Here is a 25,560-nt window from a genome sequence, read left to right as displayed (position 1 = left end):
GCCTATAGATCTCACTGGCCAAGATTCAGGCCCATCTCCTGGGGTGTTTTTTTCAGAAGCCATTCTGCTTAATACTCCAGATTGCAGGTTGCTCGCCCTCCAGCAAGCCCTGCCCTGCAGCCCTATCCAATATCTCTGCCGCCTATCTTCTCTTCTTGAGTGCAGCAACCCAATCCCTTCAGACCTAACATCAGATGAGATCACACTGCCCCCTTTCCCACAGTAATCCCCTGTGTCTGGGATGCATAGGGGCAACAGCCCTCTAGTGCCCTTCACACGAGATGAGCTGCTGCACTCAATGCACTCAAGATCCCTCTATTCAGCTCCCTGTTGCACAGCCCCTGTCCCCGCCCCCCACGACTTCTGTTCAGACCTGTATGCTGTATCTTCTGCTAGACCCCGCCTAGGAGAGCCTGGTTGTTGTTGATGCTGCTGTGACATACTGTCAAGGTTGAATTCCCCCCTCTGTCACTTTGAGTACAGAAGGTGAGGGCCCGCAAGGATTTTAAAAATTAATACTTGCCACTCCAGGCTTGTTTTAAACTCCCAAGGTTACAGCTTTTCTCTGACCTTGGCTTGGTAAACGCTGCCGCCACCCAAATGCCAAAAACCCCCTTGGACCTAGGAAGAAGCACTTGGGAATTCCTCCCTGTGGGGTACCTTCAAGTCCTTTCACCCCACCTCTGGGGAAGAGCTGAGAAAGAAAATAAAGGAGATTAGCTGTTGCTACCAGCTAATCAAACAGTGTGCACAAACCTCGTAGGACACCAAAAATCCAATCCTGTTCTTAAAGAAAAAAAAAAAGTAAATGTTAAAAACAAAGAGGAAGAAAATACATCTGGAACTTAGGCTTTTGCTAGATTTTAAAAGAGCGATTCCAAAAATTAAGCACCCAAAATAGCTTTCTTGGGGGTTAGTTTAAAGAAGGGGTTCTCAAACTGGAGGTTGGGACCCCTCAGGAGGTCATGAGGTTATTACATGGGGGGTCGCGAGCTGTCAGCCTCCACCCCAAACCCTGCTTTGCATTCAGCATTTATAATGGTGTTAAATAGATTTAAAAGGGTTTTTAATTTAGAAGGTGGGGGTTGCACCCAAAGGCTTGCTATGTGAAAGGGGTCACCAGTACAAAAGTCTGAGAACCCCTGGCTTAAAGGTTACAAGCAAACAAAAGCATCTGGGGTTAGCACAGAGGAGTCCACAAGCTTTAAAAAAAATAAACAGAAATAAATCTCATTGCATCTTCCTAAACATTCCTAATTTACTTAGGAATCTGGGTTGTTAAAACTAGTTCTAGATATGATCTGATGGTTTTCATAGCTGCTTCAAACTTTACAGAGCATTCCTACTGCCCCTCTCTTCAGCCCAGAGAAAACAAAGGGAAAGTTTCTTTCCCCCCATTTTAAAAAGTTCTAGCCTTCCCATTGGCTCTTTTAGTCAGGTGCCCACTCCCCCCCCCACTTTACTCTGGGGGACTTTTTAACCCTTTAGAGGTAAAGCAAGTAGAGAACAGCTACTAAGATGGATTTTACAGCTCGCTGACTGGCTGGGTGTCCATCAAAGGGAGCTAGCCCCCCCCCCCCCCCAACACACACTTTTCATTTATCACACATGTCATGCCATAGAAACAACAAGCTCCATCATGGAACAGATCCTTTTAAAGGATGCCACACCTCCATGCACAACTGACTAGGAGAAGGAACCCAGTCTGCTGACCTACAGCCCACAAGAACTGACAGGGCAAAAAAAGAGTAAATTTACTTCTCAGCAGATTGATCCTTCATACCGTGTGATTCGAACCGGAAACCCACAAAAAGAATATTAAAGCCAGCAATGACATTTTCAAGGACACCCACACAGCGGGAGACATTTCTGATGTTCAGTTCTGATGAAGTGATCACTTTTGTGGAAAGCTCTGTACAAACTGCTGCATTTCAATCCAGGCTCTGCAAATTCTACCGGCGGTACATTTCCCAGAGAGAGTTCTGAACAGCTTTACTGAAGCTTTTTTGATGTGGTGACAGCATTTTCAAACAGGAAATGACCTGTAAGGTCATTTGGGCTCCCATTGCAGGAGCATTTACCATCACATCTGCCCCTCCCTCTGCCCAGCAACTAATCCTGTTCTCCCCCGCCTCCATCCAGCCTCATCCCTGCTCCTCCTGGGGCTCTCTACCTCTCTCTCCTAGCCCTGAGGGTGGAGAGCTGCAGCTGCATCTCCTCTCCCCATTCCATGGGGAGGGACTCCAGGTGTCCTTCACCCCTTTGCTCCCATCTCAGGTGTTGGAGGGAGGACCAGAGGAGTCTTCCCATTGCTTGCAGGACAGGACATGCAGCAGAGCCGCCCCGAGCTGCCAGGCTCTTTCTGCCGCCTCCCTTCCTGTGAGGATAGCCTCAGCTTCTAAGAGGAACTCTGCTGGCTTCCTGAAGCACCTTGATTAGCTGCTCCACCTCAGGAGCTGAGGAAGGCTAATCAGAAGGGGTTTTTCTCCGCAGCCAGGGTTGAAGTTTGCTAGAGGGCTGGAGCATCTCAAATTATCATCAGTCCGGCTCCCGGCTCAGTGGGCATCCCATTGCTCACAGAACACACATCACAAGAGTCGGTGACACTGTAATTAGGTGCCTCGTGGAAAAGCCAGCCTTGGAGAAGGGCTCAGCAGCTCTCATTGTTCTCAGTGGGTGCTGAGCAATTCTGAAAGGCTGGCTACTCACATCTTTTAGGTACCAAATGGCTGCTGAGCTCTTTTGGAAACCTGGCCTCTCATGCCTTGTCTGTTTTCTGATTGGCATCACAGCATGCCTGCCAGTTCTGCCTCCCACAGGCACCATCACGCATAGGGAGGTCAAGCCAAGGGAAGACAATATGAAGACAGAGCTAATCATCTGGCTCCTGAATGCAAGCTAAACAGGTTTTATTGATGAGATGCATGAAAAGGCAAAAAAAAAAAAAAAAAAAAAAAAGTACAGTTCTAGGTGCTGTATGCAAAATTAGCCAGGCAATAAATTCTTTTAAAAAAAAAATTGACAACCATCTTTGCCATCCCAGGTCACCCAGCATTTAGCATACCCCAGTAAATATGTGGGATCTAATTCACTATTGCCCTGCAAATTGGGCAGTAATTTACACCTGTAACATGCTACCAGAGCAGAACAATCGTTTTAGATTAGGGCAAGAATGGCCTGTTTTTAATATGTTTGTCCAGCAATGAAAACAAATTCACTCATTGCTAGGCACTCCCTCATGGCCAGGTACAGCATAGCAGCTCTCTCCTTTCACAGGTACCTCAGGCCAACAGTTGCTCCAGAGCAGAGGTGGTTTCTCTGCCAGTAACTCAGCCTTCTGGCCAGGTCACCATCTTAAGTCCAACCCTTCCAGGTGGGCAAGTGTCCAAACTAAGTTCTCAAGTGACTTACCAGGAAAAAAAAAAAAGAATCCTTCTGCCATGGGACTCTTTCAGTCTGCTTTCAGTCCTTATTCTGCAGCCCCTTTGTCACCCTAGATAGCCCTTGAAGTTAGCTTATGGCCCCCTTCCCTGAGGCCAGCAGGAAGAACCTAATTCCATCATCTACTCTGGTTTCCAGCCAGGGATTCTGTACTGGACACCTAGACCTGCTCCTTCTCCTGTGCTGCCATTTTCTCTGGGCCACTTCCTAGCTCAAATCTTCTTGGGTTTCTCCTCTAACTTCTGTGCTCCTACTTCGAGGCTTCTTGCTCCCCCTCCATCTCTCCCAGTCTCTTCCCTGCTTAGCTAGGGTCTCTCCCAAGCCTGGTCTCTCTCCTCACTCTCTGTGCTTGAATCTCTCCTGCTCTGAGCTTCCTGCCTCTCCCTCCAGCTCTTTCCTCACCTGAACTGGCCACTCCCTCTTTACTGTAGCCACCTTCTGCTCTTTATGGGGAATGGCCTGATTCCTCTCAGTGGGGCTCATTATGTAATCAGGCTGGCTTAGCCACAGGCTCTCCAGCCCATGGGCCAAGCAACCCTCTTATAAGTATCTACTACAAAGGGGGCTGCTGCACCCCTGGCTTGAAGTTGTCTCCATTATATACAGGGTTTACAGTTTGCTTCAATGGCTCTCAACACCCCCACTATACACATTGTTTCAGCACCCCTGATCGGGTCGTGGTCTATGACTGGGGCTTCTAGGCACGAGCATAACACAAATATATAGGGCTGTCAAGCGATTAAAAAAATTAATCATGATTAATTGCACAATTAATCGTGCTGTTAAACAATAATAGAATACCATTTATTTAAATATTTTTGGATGTTTTCTACATTTTCAAATATATTGATTTCAATTACAACACAGAATACAAAATGTACAGTGCTCACTTTATATTTTTTTTTTTACAAATATTTGCACTGTAAAAAACAAAAGAAATTGTATTTTTCAATTCACCTCATACAAGTACTGCAGTGCAATCTCTTTATCATGAAAGTTGAACTTACAAATGTAGAATTATGTACAAAAAACCCCCTGCACTCAAAAATAAAACAATGTAAAACTTTAGAGCCTGCAAGTCCACCAGTCCTACTTCTTGTTCAGCCAATTGCTCAGACAAACAAGTTTGGTTACAATTTGCAAGAGATAATGCTGCCCGCTTCTTGTTTACAACGTCACCTGAAAGTGAGAACAGGTGTTCGCAGGGCACTGTTGTAGCCGGTGTCACAAGATATTTACGTGCCAGATGCGCTAAAGATTCATATGTCCCTTCATGCTTCAACCACCATTCCAGAAGATGTGTGTCCATGCTGATGATGGGTTCTGCTTGATAACGATCCAAAGCAGAGCGGACACCGCCAGCAGAAGGTTGATTTTCTTTTTTGGTGGTTCGGGCTCTGTAGTTTCAGCATCAAAGTGTTGCTCTTTTAAGACTTCTGAAAGCGTGCTTCACACCTCATCCCTCTCAGATTTTGGACGGCACTTCAGATTCTTAAACCTTGGGTCGAGTGCTGTAGCTATTTTTAGAAATCTCACATTGGTACCTTCTTTGTGTTTTGTCAAATCTGCAGTGAAAGTGTTCTTAAAACGAACATGTGCTGGGTTATCATCTGAGACTGCTATTACAGGAAATATATAGCAGAATGTGGCTAAAACAGAACAGGAGACATGCAGTTCTCCCACAAGGAGTTCAGTCACAAATTTAACTAATGCATTATTTTTTAACGTGCATCACGAGCATGGCAACAAAAGTGCCATGTGAACACCTGTTCTCACTTTCAGGTGACATTGTGAATAAGAAGCAGTCCTACTTCTTGTTCAGCCAATCGCTAAGACAAACAAGTTTGTTTAAATTTACGGGAGATACTGTTGCCTCTTTCTAATGTACAATGTCACCAGAAAGTGAGAACAGGCAATTGCATGTCACTTTTGTAGCCGGTGGTGCAAGGTATTTACGTGCCAGATATGCTAAACATTCGTATGCCCCTTCATCCTTCGGCCACCATTCCAAAGGACATGCTTCCATGCTGATTATGCTCATTAAAAAAAATGCATTAATTAAATTTGTGACTGAACTCCTTGGGGGAGAATTGTATGTTTCCTGCTCTGTGTTTTACCTGCCTTCTGCCATATATTTCATGTTATAGCAGTCTCGGATGATGACCCAGCACATCCTCATTTTAAGAACACTTTCACTGCAGATTTGACAAAATGTAAAGAAGGTACCAATGTGAGATTTCTAAAGATAGCTACAGCACTTGACCCAAGGTTTGAAAATCTGAAGTGCCTTCCAAAATTTGAGAAGGATAAGATATGGAACATGCTGTCAGAAATCTTAAAAGAACAACATTACAACACAGAAAATACAGAACCTGAACCATTAAAAGAAGAAAATCAACCTTCTGTTGGTGGCATCTGACTCAGATGATGAAAATGAACACGCGTCAGTCCGCACTGCTCTGGAACATTGTCGAGCAGAACCTATCAGCCGTATGGAAGCATGTCCTCTGGACTGTGGGACTGCATTGGTTTGGTCAAGACCAAACTATATTATAATCACGTTATCAAATCATAGAAAAGTAGGTCTGGAAGGGACCTCAAGAGGTTATCTAGTCAAGTTCATCCCCCTCTGCTCTGGCAGGACCAAGTATACCTACATCATTCCTCACAGTTGTTTGTCTAACCTGTCCTTAAAAACAAAGAATAATAGGGATTCCACAACTTCCCTAAGTAATCCATTCCAATACATAGCTATCCTTATAGTTAGAAATGTTTCCCTAATACCCAGCCTAGATCTCCCTTGCTGCAAACTAAACTGATTACTGCTTATCCTACTCTCAGTGGACATGGAGAACAACTGATCAAATATGTAAAAGGTTGTTCTAAAGAGCATGGTGAAGACTGTTACCTGTCCCCCTCATCCTTCTCATCATGTTGTATCCCTACTGGGCATATTTATAGTAGGTTAATAGTGGACAGAAATCAGCAAAACTATTTACTGTGTGGAAAATTGAATACTTGATTAAGCTAATGGAGAGCAAATTCTTTGCTGAAATTAATGAACCACATACAATATTGCTTAGCATTTTAGAGGACAGAGGAAAACAATGGAAGAGATAAGGTTAGAAGAAAATTAATACAGTCTAATTAAAAATACATTTACCTTTTCTTATAGAAATCTGTATTTTCCAGCGTCCTGAGGGAAGACAAAAATAAATCGGTATTTGAAATGTTATCAGAAGAAAGTGTAACTGGATTAGAAGTATGCATTTAAGATTTTAGAAAATGAGAAAGCAACAAATATTAATTTTATACAGTGATGGAGATACAAGTATCTTCAAATGCACAGCATGGTTATTTAATAGGGTCCCAGATTCCATGTAATTTGAAAAAAAATTATTACATTGCTTGCCAGGGAGTGCAGAGCAAGGAATAACTGTGCCTTGTAATCACATGAGCCAATAATGCGATTATGTTGAAACAGTGTCCCAAGTATGACCAGTAGGTCCCATAATATTATTAAGAATTAAACTGATAAAGACAAGAAAGGCATTATCATACCCTGTCAGTCATTTTGCCAATTAGTAGTAGACGTGTTCAGTATTACTTCTTGGAATGAGTGAAGCAGATTTCAGTTTGTAATAGCCTGGTATGCAGAAAAGGTTTTCAGCTAAACAAAGGGAGACTATGAACACATTTAAATCTGTAGCAGGAAGCTAAGCAGGAGAACAGGGCACAGGTTCTAGGCAGAAGCTCTACAGTAAAGCAGAGCGAGAGAGAGTAGAATTAGAGAAAATGTTATCTTCCTTATTATAATAAAGCCCCTTGTTCAGCATTAAAAGAAAGTGACTTTCTGTGTATCTTTATCATTTTCATGTATTTCTTTATCACCTGGATTTGGATCACACATTAGAACCTGCCTACCAGCAACTGAAAGCAATGAAATTAGAGGGTCACTTTTTTTTGCAAAGAGACACTAAAGGGGTGACTTCAAAACCTCTTCATTTTTTCCATAGTGTATCCATTTGTTCAAGCAATAAGGGACAATCAGGATATACAGGAATTATAGGGTTCAATTCTGCATTCCTTATGCACCCCAAACTCCTACTGACTTCAGGGACTTCAATGGAGTTTTAGGCTCACAAAGCGTACAATTTTGAGTCTATGCAGGGAAACAAATTAACATTTTTCAGAGTAGCAGCTGTGTTAGTCTGTATCCGCAAAAAGAACAGGAGGACTTGTGGCACCTTAGAGACTAACAAATTTATTTGAGCATAAGCTTTCGTCATTTGTCTGCTACTGTTGTTTAACTCCTTTGGCTACAGAGATCACATTAGGTTTTCTTTTAGTCAATGTAAAAAAGCTGGCAAAGTTGTTGGTCTATTTAAACAGAGAATAAAAAGCAGCTGGATGCTTATTTCTCATGGGTTGAGTGGGCTTCTAAAATGTTACTGTTTGGGAACTGGCAGTATATCCGATGTGTAGGTATAGATCAGGGGTCTCAAACATGCGGCCCACAGGGTTATTTTCTGTGGCCCACCAGCTCCCTGCAGCATCCCCACCCCCCCAGCATTTACCTAGAGCGGCTCTGGCCCAGCGCGCACCATTCCCGACCAATGGGAGCGTCGGGGGAGGTACCTGGAGGAGCGGCCAGGGCAACACACAGACCCCTGTGCCCCACCCTCCTCCCCCAGGTCCCGGCCGCTTCCCAGAGCGGCCCAGGGGCAGGGCAAGCAGGCAGGGAGCCTGCCCTGCCCCCGGTGTGCACCAGGCCGGACCCGCCCCCCGAACCTCTCCTGCAGCCAAACCCCCTGCCCTGAGCCCCCTGCTGCACCCCACGCCCCTCCTGAACCCCAACCCCCTGCCCTAAGCCCCCTGCTGCACCCCTCCTGCACCCCAACCCCCTGCTCTGAGCCCCCTGCCATACCCCACACCCCTCCTGCACCCTGACCCCCTGCCCTGAGCCCCCTGCCACACCCCGCACACCTCCTGCACCCCAACCCCCTGCCCTGAGCCACCTCCTGCACCCCCCACACCCTGCCCTGAGGCCCCTGCCGCACCCTGCACCCTTCCTGCACCCCCTGGGGACAGAGAGGGGGCAGAGTTGGGGTGGGGATTTCAGGGAAGGGGTTGGAATGGGGGCAGGGAAGGGGGTGGGAAGAGGTGGGGCAGGAGTGGGGCCTCACAGAAGGGGTGGAGTGGGGGTGGGACCAGGGCAGCAGGGGCAGGTGGTCAGTGGTGCGGCCCTTGGGCCAATGTACTAGTCCTCATGTGGCCCTCGTGGTCATTTGAGTTTGAGGCCCCTGGTATAGCTCAACTAATGTCCTGTCAATATTGGGCAACTGTAAGTAGGAGGCTGTAGAAATCTCTTTGCCTTAGTTAGCATAGAGAATTAATGTAACAAGAATAAATTGGTGCCCACAGTCAACTGCCTTAGGGTTTTATATTTGTGGATCTATTGGTTCATTGCAAAGGCGGATTTACAGTGAAACACAGGGTGTCCTGGCACAGGGCCCCCCCAAAGACAGGGGGTCCCAGGGCCAGGCAGCTGCGGGGGGTAGAAGCTTGGTCCTGCTGGCTCCTGGGGCTCCTGCTGAAGGCTCCGCCCCCACCGGCAGCCAAGTTCCCCTCTCCCCCACTTTCTCCCCCAAGCGTGCTGTGTTCCCGCCCCTCCCCCCTTGCCGAACAGCTGTTTGCCAGGGCTCCGTGCACTCTGGGAGGAAGCGGTGGGGTCGCAGCGCCCTTAGGGGAGGAGGCAGAGAAGTGGCGGGGTGGGGCCTTGGGGAGGGGGGTGGAATCAGGGCAGGGCGGAGCAAAGGCGGGGCCCCCGCACTCCCCCTACACATATCCCCCTCCCCGCAGCCCCCTGCCGTGAGCCGCTCCTGCACCCCTTGCACCAAATGGGAGCTGCCCCAGGTAAGTGCTCCACACCCCAACCCTCTGTCCCAGCCCTGAGCCCCCTCCCACACCCTAACTCCTGGCCAGACCCTGCACCCCAAAATCCAGCCTGCTCCTGCACCCTAACCTCCTCCCAGACCTGCACTCCCAGCCCTGAGCCCCCTCCCGCACCATAAGTCCTGGCCAGACCCCACACCCCTATGCTTTTTTGCATTTTTTTTTATACAGCGCTCTTATCCAAAGCATTTTACAATAGTTAGCTAACGGTACAAACAATATTTGGAGAGATCATTAAGTGATCCACTGAGACCCTCAGCAATTTTCAAGTGGTCTGTGGAAAAATAAGTTAGACTACAAAAACAATCAAGGTACCTCACTTTATTTTCATTTACTTCCTATTACTTATAGGATGAGGATGAAGAAATTTTTCAATCCATAGGCGGGAGGGAGATAAGAGAGAATGTTCTTTTTCTTGGGTGGGTGCCAACGAAGGGCTCCAAAAATGAAGCTGAGCACAGGGCCGTAGGCCCCACTAACTCTAAATCCACCACTGGTTCATTGACTCATGAATGCCACCTGAGGTATGTAAGTAAGTTTGACTGTTATTCCCATTTTACAGAGGGAGGCAATGAAGAGGTGAGATTAAGTGACTTTCTCAGATTCAGAGATTCCAAGGCCAGAAAGGACCCGGGTGACCATCTACTCTGACCTCATAGAATCATAGACGATCAGGGTGGGAAGGGACCTCAGGAGGTCATCTAGTCCAAGCCCCTGCTCAAAGCAGAACCAATCCCCAATTTTTGCCCCAGATCCCTCAATGGCCCCCTCAAGGAGTGAACTCACAACCCTAGGTTTAGCAGGCCAATGCTCAAACCACTGAGCTATCCCTCCCCCGCATCACAGAGGCCACAGAATTTCCCCAAAATAATTCCTAACACAGATCTTTTAGAAAACCATCCAATCTTGGTTTAAAATTTGTGAGTGACCCTGGTAAGTTGTTCCAGTGGTTAATTACTTGCCCTGTTAAAGTTCACATGGTGAGTATCACCTCCAGCACTGGAACTCAGGAGTTCCTGATGCTCAGTCTTCTGCTTATTTCCACTAGATCATGTTCGTTCCCCCCTCCCACCCCCCTTAAGGATCCTGCAATAAAGCAATTTTGGAAAATATAAGGGTCAAAAGAGGCTACTTGAGGTAAAATGTGTTCTCTGTAGTATTTTACATCTTATTACACAGAGATTACTATACAGTGATATGCTGCACACCAGTGAACATAGATCTTACGACTGCTGCTCCTCAAAATCGAATCTCAGGCCAGGCTACCTGCAAGTCATAAAAGAGTCAGTTTACACAGGAACTTTCTTAACAGTGACAGTGAAAGTGATGAAGTGAGCTGTAGCTCATGAAAGTTTATGCTCAGATAAATTTGTTAGTCTCTAAGGTGCCACAAGTACTCCTTTTCTTTTTGTGGATACAGACTAACACAGCTGCTACTCTGAAACCAGTGAAAATACAGTGGCTTCTTTCAGATGCCTCTTCATTAACTCTTTTTATATCATAACAAATGAGATCTTTTGGATGGGACATTTTGATGTGTCACTAATTGAGACTGAGTCATATTACTCCATGAATCCATTGTTGAGGGATGCCCTCTACAGACTTATTTGTAAAATGATTCAAAATAAATCAATCCCTCTCATCATTCAGAGAACTACTTTGGAATTCCTAAAGTAACCATTAGTTCTTTTCATTCTCTTTCTATCTCCCATGCACCTTGGCCATGTGGGGTATTATGCCATTAAATTATTGCAAGTAAGGCTGCAACATTACTGAGGTATAGTTCTCGTAGAAATTCAGATTCCATAAATTCATAATAGAACATAAAAATGAGAATTTTTATCATTGAGATGGAATCATGTTACTTTCTGAATCTGTTTGTAAAGAGATGCCCTCTAGAGAATGATTTATGGAATGGTTCCAGATAAATTATCCCTGCTCATTATTTAGAGAAATACTCTGAAATGCCTAAAATAACCAAGCTTCCCATAATTCTTTGCTTTTCTTCCCCCCTTCACCCATACACTGGCCATCTGGAGTACTATACTATTGAATTACTGCAAGTCAGGCTACACAGAGCCACGGCATAGTCCTTGTATAAATTCAGTTTATAGGGCCCAGTCTTGCAAGCCATTATTCACATAAGTAATCCTCAATCAAGCATCTAATCTTACTGAATTTAATGGGAATACACTTGTGAGTAAGGAGTACATGCCATGCATAATAAGAGCTGGTCTACGCTTAAAAATTAGATTGACTTAGCTACATCACTCAACACTGTGAAAAAATGTGTACCCTCAATACTGTAAGGTTTCCAAGTAGTAGCCATGTTAGTCTGTATCCGTAAAAAGAAAAGGAGGACTTGTGGCACCTTAGTATGCATCTGAAGAAGTGAGCTGTAGCTCACGAAAGCTTATGCTCTAATAAATTTGTTAGTCTCTAGGGTGCCACAAGTCCTCCTGTTCTTTTTCCTCAATACTGTATTTAGGTTGACCTAACCCCAGTTGTAGATATAGCTAAATCAATGGCAGAATTCTTCCATCAATCTAGCTAGCTACCTCCTCTTGAGGAGGTGGGTTACCTACAGTGGTGGAAAAACCCCTTCTATAGACAGTGTCTACAGTCCAGTGCTACAGCATTTATGGTCCTAAGCTTACAGCTCTGGGAATGAGACCAAAATGGTATTGAAACGAAAGCTTTCGCGTATGCTCGGCTTTTATGACTGTATGCTATTTTGACATTTAACTTAATATGTTTCAGCTACAAATGGATGCATTTTTTACAATGTATTTAAATTAGGGGGGAAATCTTTCACTTGACACTCATGATCCAATTGGTCTGAACAGGACTGTCTAACTTCCTGCCCTCCAGAAGTTTGCCAAATTGCCTTGAGACTTCACCACCGCCCACTGAGAAGCAGATAAAGACAAATGGGATTTTCAAAAGTGCTCAGCGTTGGTCCAACGCTCCTTCCATGTAAGTCTCAATGGGAATTTTACCAGTGATTGCAATGGGAGCAGAGTTAGGCCAACACCGCATGTTTTTGAAAAATCCCATCCTCGATCATTTGCCTACCACCACCACCATGATGGCTTTTTAGTTCAGCTGTAAAATGTTTAACAGTTACTGCAAAATTAATGGTATGCGACTCGAACATCCAGCTGCTCCGTGAAATTAATTATATTTTAAATCCTTGTGCCCTCTTTCCTGCTGCAGATTGCAGCTGCTCCTCTGAGCTACACACAGTCGAGTTTAGTCTTTGTGCCAGAGTGCGATCTTTGGCAGGCTTTTTAGAAGTTTTAATAAAACCTATCACTTCAGCTCATGGTGGAAAACTATTGCCCACGGAGTTGAAAATTGACCAGTATTCATCCCTGCAGCTAAGGTCGTTGTAATCCACCATATGGAACTCTCAGTTTAAGTGTACCCTTCCACCATATGGCCAAACTCCACTCAATGTATAATGAAATAATACATCATAGAAGATGCACTTATTAACTGGAAGCATTGCCTTTAGACAGGAAACACCCCTCCCTGTGTGATTCTAATCGTAATCCTACACCCCTTTATTGTCTTGGCATGCATTTACCCATCTAGTGCATTCCAAAGCAGTTCACCTGCACAATGGGTGCCCATGGATTTTGTGGGCACAGGTTTTTGCATCCATCTTGGGAAATTTGTATTGTTGTACAATAGGTTGCTGTTGTACTGTGCCTTACATCATGGAGCCCCTCCACCTCCATCTGGGATGGATCCTCAAGGTGCTTCTGTAACAAAAAAGAATAATGTATTATGAGAGAGACAAGATGCCTGAGGTCAGATCTTTTATTGGCCCAACTTCTGCTGGTGAAAGAGACAAGCTTTCGAGCTAACACAAGAGCGCTTCTTCAGGTCTGGGAACGGTACTTAGGGTAACACAGCAATATACAAAGAGGAACAGATAAAGAGTTACATGTTGCAAGAGACCATTCTAGGGGAAGTAGGCAGTTAGCAACTCTATGGCTGTAGGATAAAGGGGGGCTTAGTGGGTTACAGATTGTTGTAATGAGCCATAAATCCAGTGTCTTTATTAAGTCCATGATTTTTAGTGGCTAGCAAAGTTATGAGTGTAACCTCCCAGGCTTGTCTTTTGAAGGTGTTGTGCAGGTTTCCTTTGAGGACAAGGACTGAGAGATCAGATATGCAGTGATTGCTTTGTGAAAAATGTTTGCCCATGGCTGATGGATGATATTGACTTTTATCATTTTTCAGTGTCAGTTTATTTGAGAGTGTAGTGATTGTCTCATTTCACTTAGTTGTTATTGGGGCATTTAATGCACTGGCTGAGGTACACCACACGTTGTGATCGGCAGGTGTAGACCCATGGATCTTGAAAGGTGTGTTGTGGGCAGGGCCTGTGTAACCACTAGGTGAACTAGGTGACCGCCTAGGGCACCAAGATTTGGGGGCGCCAAAAAGCAGTGCCCCCCAATTTTGTTTTACACTATTGCTTAGGGGCAGGTACCTGTCAGTCTCCAGCGCTCAGGCCGCGCCAGGGCCAACAGCCTCTTCACCTCGGAGTCTCCCCCATTTGCTCGGGGGCCACTCCTCCTCTCAGGCTCCCCGGCCGCTGCCGCCGCGGCTGCCCAGGAGGAGACAGGCGGGGGGCGCCGCCGCGGAGGAGACGCAAGGGGCTGGACTCGGCTGGCACCCTGCACCTGCCGGCCGAGAGCAGCAGGAACCTGGCACCGCTCGGGGGGAGCCGGGCGGCCCGAACCCAGGGCAGTGGCAGCCTCCGCACCAGCAGGGGCAGGCAGGGAGCGTAGGTGTCCTGGGCTCGGGCCGCCCGGCTCCCACCCAGTGGCGCCCGGTTCCTGCTGCTCTCGGCCAGCAGGTGCGGGGCCCCAGCCGAGCCCAGCCCCTTGCATCTCCTCTGCGGCGGTGCCCCCCGCCTGCATCCTCCCGGGCGGCTGCGGCCGGGAAGCCTGAGAGGAGGATTGGCCCCTGGGCAAGCAGGGGAGACTCCGAGATGAAGAGGCTGCTGGCCCCGGCACAGCCCGAGCGCTGGAGACTGACAGGTACCTGCACCTGCCCCATCCCGGCACCGCCTGCCCCCCAGCCCAGTGAGTGTTACCTGCCCCACCAGCCTCAGTGCCCTGCCCCATGCTGTCAGCCACCCCAAGCTCACTGTGACACCAGCACCCCTTGGTGAAGGGCCCCCTGATCTTCACAAACAGTTGTCACCGCAGGCCTGACAAACTCACTGCACCCCACATGTGTCTTACAGGGCACTTACCCACAAAGAGGAATGTGGAAGGGATCTACACAAGGCTGGTAACTTGTCAAGAGTGAGAATCTTTGTGAGATGTGTGCATGGGTAATATTGAAGGAATAATGTATTTACCTTAAAAGTCTGCTTTACAGACTTGGAGTAGAAATTAGTCACCAGGGGATAATGGCCCTTTGGGGCAAGGGGGACTTGTCACCCTGCCTAACCTGGCTGGTGATGCAATGCAAGGCTCAATTGTTTAGCTTTGCACAATAGTAAGACTTTGAATGAGACACCATCAGAGGCAATGGCAAACAACTGCAGTGCCTTAAAGGTAAAAAAGAAACATTACAACAGCCCTTACCCGTTCTGACAGGCTGTTTATAATGCTAAGTTTACTAGTTTTTCGAGGTTGTGGGGGGAGGGGAGAGGGGCTGCGCAAGGTGGAAGTTTCGCCTAGGGCCCAAAATATCCTTGCACTGGCCCTGGGTGTGCCTGTGTGTGTGTGTGTGGGGGGGGGTACTGATCATTATAGCGTTGGAGATATGTCTGCAGGTTTCTAGTTTGTTGTTATGGCTTTGGCTGGTGCTGCTTTGACTTGATGTGTCTGGGGGAAGCTTGCTTCTGCTGATGAGCTTGGTGAGGCTGGGCAGTTGTCTGACAGCCAGAAGAGGGGGTTTGGGAAAGTGCTTTCAGGATGTGGTTTATTTACTAATTATTATTGTCAGTACAGTGATCTCCTTCAAATTCAATTGACTTGCTAGCATGTCTTGGGGAAAGAAGACTGAGGAGGGACCTGGTAACAGTCTTCCAATATGTTATAAAGAGGAGAGTGATCAATCGTTCCCCACCTCCACTGACGTAGGACACAAATGGGCTGCATGGGAGATTAAGGTGCCATAATAGGAAAAACTTTCCAACTCTCAGGGTAGTTAAGCTCTGCAACAGGCTTCCAAGGGAGGTGGCAGACTCCCCACCACTGGAGATTAAGAACAGGCTGGACAAACCCCTGTCAGGGATAGTTTTAGTTTACTTGGTCCTGCCTGAGGGCAGGGGGGTTGGACTTGAGGACTTCTCGTGGTCTCTTCCAGCCATACCTTAGCTGTGATCCCATGGCTAAGGCTGGAGCTGGAGCAGTTAATGCAAAGTGGATTTAGAAGCAGAGCAGGCAGAGATGGAAGACACGTGTTAGGCAACCAACACCTCCTCCATCCCTCGCTGGAGCCTTGCTAGGAGGACGGAGTAGATGTCGCCTAATGACCAATTCCTTCCCACTGGCTCTCTCCTAGTCCCCACCGCAGGTCCGGCCAGGAATCCCCAGAGCAGCGAAGCGGGGCTCCGGCCAGCCCTGGGTGCGGAGGCGAGCTGCGGAAGGATGCCAAGGGGCTGGAGCTGGGTGAGTGGTGGCTGCTAGCCCGGGCACGGGGCTGGGGGGCGGGCGCTCGGGGCTTTGAGTCTCTCTCTGCGGCGTTTCTCCGGCTGGCTACAGGCGGCTCGTCTCTGACTCCCTCCCGCCTCCGCTCCCCCAATACGGGGCAGGGCTGCCCCCCCCCCAGGCCCGCCCCTTCCAACGCTGCTCAAATGCCGGCCCCGGCAGCGGGGCTGGGCGGGGGCCCCCTCGGCTAGCGGTCGGGGCGCCCGGCTCGCCGCCGGGCCATGGAGGGGGACGCCTCGGAGCCCGGGCCGCCCCGCTCCGGCTGGGCTTCCTGCGCTGAACAGGTAGGGTGGGCACCGGGAGCCGGCCCCACGCGTGTCCGGAGCCGCGCGGCGGGGACCGGCCCCCGGCGGGGTGGGCGGGGAAGCCAGCGGACCCTCCCCTGCGCATCCCGGCGCACACCGAGCCCTGCTGCCGGCGCCTGGCTCCCTCCGGGCCGGGTCCCGGCTCGGGGTCCGCGGCTCCGGGCCGGGCTTTCGTTCCGCTGTATTGCAGCGTCTTTCTGTCCCTACCCGCCAGCCGGGACACGGGCTGGAAATGCTGACGGGCGTGGACCTCCTCGACCCACAGGGCAACGCTTCACGCCTGCCCCGCGGGGCACGATGGCTGTGAAGAGTCAGGGTGCCCCATCCTGCGCGCTTTCCACGTGGGAAAGAGAGCCGCCCCTGGGCGCCGCCACCTTCGCCGCCTGGCTGAAGGGCGTTCACACCTGTGAATGAAAAGTTTCCTAGTAGCAGCCCTCTTAGTGTGAATCCGCACAAAGACCAGGAGGACTTGTGGCACCTTAGAGACTAACCAATTTATTTGAGCAAGTGAGCTGTGGCTCACGAAAGCTTATGCTCAAATAAATTGGTTAGTCTCTAAGGTGCCACAAGTACTCCTTTTCTTTTTGCGAATACAGACTAACACGGCTGTTACTCTGAAACCTATCTTCTCCTTTGAATTTTTCCCCATGACAACAAAAGTAATGAATAGGTCATCTAAGCTAATGGTGCAGGAAACTGAACTCTCCCACTACATAGCCTTGGTTTTATCTTTTATTAGGTAGATGACTGAATAATTACCTCCTCAGGCAAGCTCAAATTTATAGGCTCATAAGGGAGACTGACTGTGAACAATATAGGAATAGCAGAGTCTGGGCTTGAAGGCTCCAATCCAGCAAGGTATTTAAAGAGATGCTCAACTTTCAGCAGGTGAATTGTCCCATTGATAGGACAATTCACCTGCCAAAAATTAGGGCACACACTCTAAGGGTATCATTGTGCAACCCTTACTTATACTGCTGGGTGTTTATTTACACAAGGTCTTCTTAAAGCCAGTGGGACCGCTTGCACGAGTCTTCACCAGAGTAAGGATTGCACAATCAGGCTATCAATAATTTGGTGCTAGAAGGAGAGTGTACCTCCAAGAGGTAGCAGGAGAGTCTGTGGGAACCCCTGGTCACCAGTCCTATATTCTCTGTGTGTGTGATGGGGCACACCACTCACCCTCTCCTCCTAGTCGCTCTGGGGATTAGCTCTTGAGGGTGACTCCCCTTCCTGTGATGCCAACACACCACCTCTCTCTCTCCAGTCTGCAACTCCTCTCTCATTCCAGGATCCACAGCGTCCTTTTTGTGACTCAGCCCTCCGGCTAGGTCACTCAGCCTTTCCCCTGCTTCTGGGAGGAAGGGGTATACTCCTCCAAATTCTCTGTCACTGCCACAGGGACCCAAGCAGTCTTCCAGTTCACTGCCCCGCCGTGCCACTTCCCCAGTGGCCTGGACCTGCCTTCTACTCTGGGTTCCAGTCAAGGGACCCTCAACTCAGCAGTTCAGGGCTTTCCACTCCTAGCCCTCACTGCTCCTTCCCTGGACTGCTTGAGGCCACAGCCTGTGGAGTTAATATGCCTACGGGACCACCTTAACCACTTCCAGTCCTGTTTGGGATGGACACCCCATCACAGTGGGCCACACACTTTATAGTGAGTCTATTTCTGTTTTAGGGAGTTTTAGAAAATGTACATTAGAAATATTGCATAATTTTTAAAGCTAAGTCTCTATTAATTTTTCAGGTTATAAAAATCTAGTCAGGTTGCTCTGTGTCCTTATGTTAAAAAAGAACTCTCATCTACCCTGATAATTGTAACATCCTTTACAATTGAAACTGCAAATCTACGGCATGAGAATCTTATTAGAACACAACTTTTTCATTAGTATTTAACAATATCCAAAGGCAGGAAGTGGTCTCTTGTTTTGGTAAGTGATTTTAGGCGAGCAACAGAAACCACTCCTTTGGTCAATTTAATGTATCCTCTCACATTCACATCATACATAATCTGAAAGCTTTTTATGTCTACTTTAAGATGAGGTATGATGTACAACTGTCAGGTGGGGCTTTTACCAAAGAAAAAGGGATAAACACCAACACATTAAAATGACCACTTTGAAATATTTGCATTCATTTTTGTTAGTTTAAATGATTCTGTGTATTATTTCAAGACATAAACATGGATTTATTTGTGATATCAAAGCATCAGAAAACAACCTAAAGGGCAAAACAAAATCTAACAATACATTTGTACACATATCATTGAAATGTAATAGCACTGGTGACATTTCTAGTCAACATCATCATTGTTATCTTGTTCATCATCATGATCTCTGTCAAGAGTGCATGGATCACCATTGCTTCATTGCCTTGGCATGTACACAGTTCTGTGCAGGGAAGATTGTTGTGACTACAGACACAGTTGATTGTGCAGTGATCCCTACTGGTACAGACACAAATAAGGTCTCATAGAAGCTCAGAAGCCATTTGGCCCTTGGGAAAAAAAGAAGAATTCGCTTATCAGCCACATTTTCCCATCTGTGCCGCAATGGTGATCCAATATTTGGTTTACCTATGTGCGAAGACATCCAAATCTTCGTTTGCCAAGACGCTTTTTTGACATGCTCTTCAAAACTGTCCTCACATAGTGTGAATTTGGCCAGTGACCTGTCCTTTTTGATGGCTAGATTGAGGCGCAAGCAATTCTGGTCCCTGTGGATCTCCTTTTTTCTTGCTGTGGTCATACAGCACTGCTACCAGCTTCCTTGCTGGAGAACATTAAATACAGATTTTTCCCCAATACCAAATAGGGATGACACAGAGTCACATCCTGTCACTGCGTGTATAGCAGGAAGCATGTTGCGGAAGTCAGATGTGATTGCAGCACAAATTGCATGCACAAGTATGAAGCGATGCTAGTCAGTTGTACTGGTAACAGTGCACATTTCAATCCACATTTTATCTATGTGGTCCGTTTTTGGGTAGTAGTGATCAGCAAGGACCAAAACATCTGTATCAGGTGACCTAATTATTATGGTTCCTTTGACATCAAGCAACCCAAAAGCCATATTGGCACATACAGCATGCAGAAGCAAACTTGTGTCCACTTCCTCTTGCATACTGTACAGGTCCTGGGCTTCTTCAACATCTCTACTGGTGATGGACTTTGCTATTTCACCACTGGAAAAGCTTCCAGCAAGGAGAGTTTGTGTTGGGTAAGCTTCTATGCTGTCAGGTGCATTTTGAACCATACATTCACAGAGGAATTTTACAAGTGATTGCTTGTTGAATGCCACGTTTAGAAACTTTTTCCATGGAGGCATAGGGCATCCACCAATCACCTGATATTACTTGCATCCAACATTAGATCCTGTCCAGTGCTGTCCTTCTGCAGTTTTCACAGGGTTACTGTTCTCATATTTGTCAAACACTTCACATACAGAGTTTGCTTTGTCAAGTCCTTTAGGATCTACCTCAACTGCTCAGCAGACAATTCATGAATGTGTGGAATTTGTCTCCAGCTACATTTGTATGACAGCCATCGTATCTCTGATGTACACTATGGACTCTTTGTTGCATGCTGTTAGCTCATGGATTCTTTTTAGCTTGAGCTTCCACCTGATGCCCTAATTCAGCGTTGTCTGTTCTTATTGTTCCATCAGCATGGAAAAGGGACTTAGGCACAGGTCCTATTGGGTGACTAAGAACAGTTACCATTGAAACATCATCTCTTGCTAAGGACAGGGCTGTGCAGAAAATAATTTCTTGACTGATGGCTGCTCTGATTATCTCTCCCTTGCCGGACTTAAATTTGGTCTTCTTGGCCATGTCAGCAAATGTTTTGATATCAGATTTAATGACTGGGCTGAAGAAGCTACGTGTCCTATTAGAATCAAGTGCATCTCTCACAATCTCTCCATTTGTTTTCAGTAGGGGCTCTTGTACATCTGATATTGCATGCAGTCCAGTAGAGGTGTCCGTAAGCACCTCTGGATGTGATTCAGGGTTAAAGGGTTTGGCATATTATTGATGAAGGGGTCGGTAAAAGATGCCTCCGCATGGAAGAGGAGTGAAGAGCATGTTGCAAGGACTTGTTTGTGGACCTTGTCTTTGCTACTTCTTGTTAGGCCACATCTGTTTCTCATAGTTTTTGCATATTCATAATATGAAGCTGTATAATGTCATCTCCAACACTAATAGTGACCCGTGCATAAGGGTCAGTGAATTAAAAAGCTAGCTTCTTGAATATTTCAAAGGCTACTACTGCATGCATAGGCATTTACAAATTAAAACCTTCTACTAGGCAGACTAGATCCTACACGGTACGTACAAAAGCTTACAAAGGAGAAGCATTACATTAGATGTTCACGTACATTTATATCTATCCCCGATGCAGTACAAACTGTGAGCACACAGTCTACCACTGCTGGTGCACAGCCTTCACTGTAAGACTCATCTGGTCACCAAATTTCAATTTAAAATCTAGAAAACTATTATAACACTTGTGAGACACTTTGACAATTAAGAATATGCGATGTGAAAAAGTGAAGCTGAATGAGGTTTAAGTTGAACACGTGAAACTTTATTAAAACCTGTGCATTGCTCTTTCTGTGTGGCTGGGTAACTCCCCATGTTCCCTCTTTCATAAGTGACCCATCACTTACAGAGGCTCCTGGGAACACTGGCTCTCTGACTCCAGTTCCATTGTTTCTGATACAGTGGTTGGCTTATACCCTGAAGTTGACACATTAAATACTAGTCTCTGTCAGAGACCGTTTACCAGCACCTATAAACTAATCATCTAGAACTGAGAGCTATATCTCTTTTAAAGTTTTATGAATTTTAAGCCATTTCACTGATTTGGGGCAATGCATCCCCGCATTGTAACTGCAAGGTTTTCTATAGCGAGCCACAGGGTGACTAAGCAAAATAGGAGCTTATAATGGCATGCACTCACCTCATGCAAGCATCCCCTGGTTGAGTGTGTGTGTGCGTGCAGTTTTTCCTCAATTTCCTCCCCTCACAGTGCCTCGTCAGCTGCTGCGCTTGTCAGGCAGGTCTTCGATGACTCAGCCCTCTGCCAAGTCAAACACAGTCCTTGTGCGAAAACCAACCCCAACACTGTCTAACCAAGCTTATCTCAAAGCCCACAGTAATGTCCTGTAGCCCTCCCTGGGCCTAGTCATTTAACAGTCCAGCCATCAGAGTATCCTCAGTTGGTGTGTCCCTGCAGCCCTTCCTGGGCTCAGTCCTTCCACAGCCTCATAGGGCCCATCACGGTACCATCTGTTGGGGTCTAGCTAATTTGCAAAGGTTCCTGGTCTGGCGGGGAGCAGCACCCACAGGGTTTCCTCCCTGGAGACTCTTTACCTTTACTTTGAATCATCAGTGACCCCAGTGCTCCAGCTGAGTCAGTCTCAGTTTGGCCCCCTTTTGGAGGAGAGGGGGTACCAGTTCCACATACAGTCCCTTCCCTGGGCCTGTCTAAATTCCCTTCTCTCAGGGCATAGTCACTTCCCCAGTGTCTGCTGGGGGTGGGGGTGGGGAGACTCGGGCCTGCCCACTACTGCAGGGACCTTTTAAGTATAGCAGCCTTGTGCCATGTCCTTTTAACTAAACTGCATTTCCCTGGACCACTTCCCTTGTCTTTGTTGAGTCCCAGCAGCCAGCCAGGAGCACCTTCCTTGCTCCCCGGTCCCTGCCAGCAACTACCTGCCTTGGCTCTTGCAGCTCCTAGAACCTGCCAGGAGCCTCTTCCTTGCTCCCCCGTGTTAAAGTACAATTTAAAAAACTTTGATTTTTAAACAATTTCTTGAATATATATCTACATAATTGTTCTAGGTTTGTCATGTTTAGTATCATGGTGTTCGTGCGAGAAAGGACTTTTGAATGATATCCAACTCAATCTATTTCTGATGCCATTGTATTATCAACATTTCCACCAACTGGAGGAGCTGGAGGCTGGGAGGAGGGGCAGCAAGCACTGAGACTGAGGCAGAATAGGAGGAGTTTGTGGGGATATCAAAAGGATACATTTTATATTTCAGTTTCATAGCAGTTTAACTGGAAATGAATTTCCTGGGCAATCTAACCAGAAAATTACTTGCAAAATTGTACAACTTAAAGACTGACTAATAAAGAATGTTACTGAAAGTAGGTTTTTTTTTTTTCTTGTTTAAAGCAACTTGGGATGATGATGGCTGGAAATAAAAGTAATTTCCTCATTTCCAGTTGCTATGTTATATTAGCTTGTGTCTGGCATATAAGATTAGTATTTTGTTATACAACATTAAAAAGCTTAGAGGGATACTAGAAAACAAACCTTTTATTAAGAGATAAATTGAACGGCACAAGGAAACTGAAGACTTAAGTCTGTGGGCCTGACTCTCTACTGCTTTCACTTACACTTGTGCAAAGTGAGTGTGAAATGGTACCATTCACATTTGATAACATTTCTTCCCCCACTTCACCTAAATGTCAAGGGCTATGCAAGGCAGTGGAGAATCAGACTCCATGCTGCATTTCTGACAGAGACGCTCCATCTCCAGGGAGGAGAAGGTGGTTCCTTGAAATGCCGTCACCAGCCTGGAGACACAGCTGACATACATGGCAATGCCCCTATTTTATTAGGATTCACCAGAGGCCCCTGTCAACTTGGAACATTTGTTGTAGGGTGTTTGATTACCCTAGCCAAGGGAGCAGCAAAGGAAGAAGCCATGACTCCTTGTCCCTGCACGGATCCAGGGTTCGTCTACACAGTAGCTGGGAGGTGTAGTTCCCAGTGCTGGCAGACATACATGTGCTAGCTCTTGTCCAGCAAGCACCTAAAATTAGCAGTGTGGCTGTGGCAGCTTGGGCTAATCACCTGAGCATGTACCCAGGGAATTGGGTGGGCTTGTTCTCACATAGCTAATCCGTGTTACCACCCACACAGCCACAGCCATGATGCTATTTTTAGGCTCTCGCAGAGCTAACAAGCATAGGTCTACCTGGGCTGGGAATTGCACCTCCCAGCCACTGAGAGGACATACCCTTTGTCAAGGCTAGAAGGAACATGGCAGTCTAGGCCTGAGTTACTACATATTAAATGCAACTTGGTTGTGAAAGGAAGTTATAGTAACTACATTACAAGTATCTCAAGCTCTAGCAAACCGAATATATTAATCAAACTAAGAGTGTCCTACGATGCTAGGCTTAAAGCGGAACGGGACCTGGCGATTTATCCAGATCACCCGTACATGGAGCACAGATTATTGCCTTGTTTATTTTTCTGATCTGTGTATATCCTACCATTCTCTGGCTCCCATGCTGCTGTGGCTGGAGAAGATCTGTTTGCATACTTGGCCAAAATGACTGCACTAATGGAATAATACAACGAAATTAATGTTCAAAATCTATTTGACCAGTCAGTTGTTTCTGCCAACATTTAAATAGCTGATTGTTTTGCTTAAATTCTTTCTCCAGCTTTTTCCCATGTCATCATAACTCTCCTTGAACACTAGAAACATGAGCCAATCACTCTACATAGTAGCAACTAAATGCTAGTCTGTTCCTTGACCCAAGCAGATCTCAGGGGATCAGCCAGAAATCAAGGCCATACATAGTGTGGCCCCTGGCTTCTGCATTGCTGACCGGCTGTCTGGCTTCCTGCAGTGCCAAACAGCATGGGAGGATTCCACAGCACAGAGGGCAGTGCTTAACTTGTAATGAAAGAGGTGCCAGGGCTCAAGCAATTTTTTTACTTTCTTAACCGATGCTGCAAGCCCAGAGGTGCCGGGGCTATGAACTGCCAAGCCTAGAGGTGCTGGGGCTCAGCCCTGGCACAAATTAAGCCGTGATTGAGGGGGAATCTGTGCTAGCTATTGCAGACTCAGTCTGCAGCAACTTGCTTCCATTTGCCCTATGGGCTTTGGGTGACAAAGTGTGACCAGCCCTACCTCTGTTCTCCCCCTCCCTACTTGCACAGAACAGGAATCCCACAGACCAACCACCAAGTAACTCTGGTGGGAAAGGGGTTCCATGCTAGCAGCACCCCCTCTTTCCATTCACCCCCTGCTTGCCACAGCTGGGATCCACAGCTTTCAGCCCCCTCTCGCATTCTTTCCTCCTCTGCAATTTTGTTTAGTCACCTGTGCTCAGACTAAACAAGTAACACATACAGCCAGGTGTCTGACACTCCACCTCCATTCTGGCTCTCCTAACCGTTTACATTGATACAATTGCTCTGGCCTATTTTATGGTTCTTCCGGTCCTTATCATTCCCAAATATTTGCCCCTGTTTTCTACCGTTCATGTGTTGAATTAAATATACAACAGTAATATTTTTTTCAGATGAGTTCTTATAGGGAGTTCCAGTACAAAGCATAAATTAGGGTTTAATTGGCACATAAATGGCATGGTATTTTTTCACACAACACACAGTCAACCTGTGGAACTCCTTGCCAGAGGATGTTTAGAAGGCCAAGACTATAACAGGGTTCAAAATAGAACTAGATACTTTCATGGAGGATAGGTCCATCAATGGCTATTAGCCAGGATGGGCAGGGATGGTGCCCCTAACCTCTGTTTGCCAGAAGCTGGGAATGGATGACAGGGGATGGATCACTTGATGATTACCTGTTCTGTTCATTCCCTCTGGGGCACCTGGCATTGGCCACTGTTGGAAGGCAGGTTACTGGGCTAAATGGACCTTTGGTCTGTCCCAGTATGACCGCTCTTATGGTCTTAATACTTGCACACTGCACTGGGGTGAATTTCACCCATAATGAAAGGACGGAGCGGATGAAAATCTGTAATGATACAAGATGGCAAATTAGAAGTCTAACTCCCCATTCCCTGACATCAGTGGGTATTTCGCATGCACAAGGACTTCAGCATCAGGCACTGGGAAAGATGCAGGAAACAACTAATGATTGACAGTACAGTAATAATTGATAGTACAGCTGATAAGGTACAAAAGCCAGATTCCTTGTGGCCAAGAGCACCTGCCAGGTGTGGGAGCAGAGCTCGAAGCAGCTCACGTTATTCCAAGGGAGATCTCTAGCCAGTAGAATGTGATGTGCACAAAGTCATTCTTTATGGAATGGCCTGGAGACAACACAGGACATTCTAAACAAGCCACTTTAACTTCATGCCCAGCCTGTAGTTCCCTACAGCTGAGGCCATTTTCCCTC

The 25,560-nt window shown here is 46.8% G+C and overlaps 1 protein-coding gene and 1 long non-coding RNA gene across 3 annotated transcripts in view; one reads left to right on the top strand and one right to left on the bottom strand.

The window, feature by feature from the left end:
• The window catches only part of LOC141985744 (uncharacterized), an 81,962-nt gene extending 68,849 nt beyond the window's left edge, over positions 1-13,113 (bottom strand). Inside the window, exons 1-2 of the long non-coding RNA XR_012639009.1 lie at positions 13,014-13,113; positions 6,605-6,637 (exon numbers count right to left, since the gene is read on the bottom strand). This is a non-coding gene — a long non-coding RNA (uncharacterized LOC141985744). The remainder of the gene's footprint in view (positions 1-6,604; positions 6,638-13,013) is intronic.
• A 2,909-nt stretch (positions 13,114-16,022) lies between these two features.
• NPFFR2 (neuropeptide FF receptor 2) overlaps positions 16,023-25,560 on the top strand; it is a 39,733-nt gene continuing 30,195 nt past the window's right edge. The window contains exon 1 of one of the 2 annotated variants that reach the window (XM_074949933.1): positions 16,023-16,040. The gene's annotated coding sequence lies outside the window, so the exon portion shown is untranslated. Of the gene's footprint in view, positions 16,041-16,284; positions 16,364-25,560 lie in introns of those variants that run through there. The other variant, XM_074949931.1, reaches the window with a different exon arrangement.

The sequence above is a fragment of the Natator depressus genome, chromosome 4, assembly GCF_965152275.1.
Source record: "Natator depressus isolate rNatDep1 chromosome 4, rNatDep2.hap1, whole genome shotgun sequence".
NCBI classification, from domain to species: Eukaryota; Metazoa; Chordata; order Testudines; family Cheloniidae; genus Natator; species Natator depressus.
The sequence above is the reverse complement of the archived record's forward strand: the minus strand, read 5'-3'. Positions and strand labels throughout refer to the sequence as shown.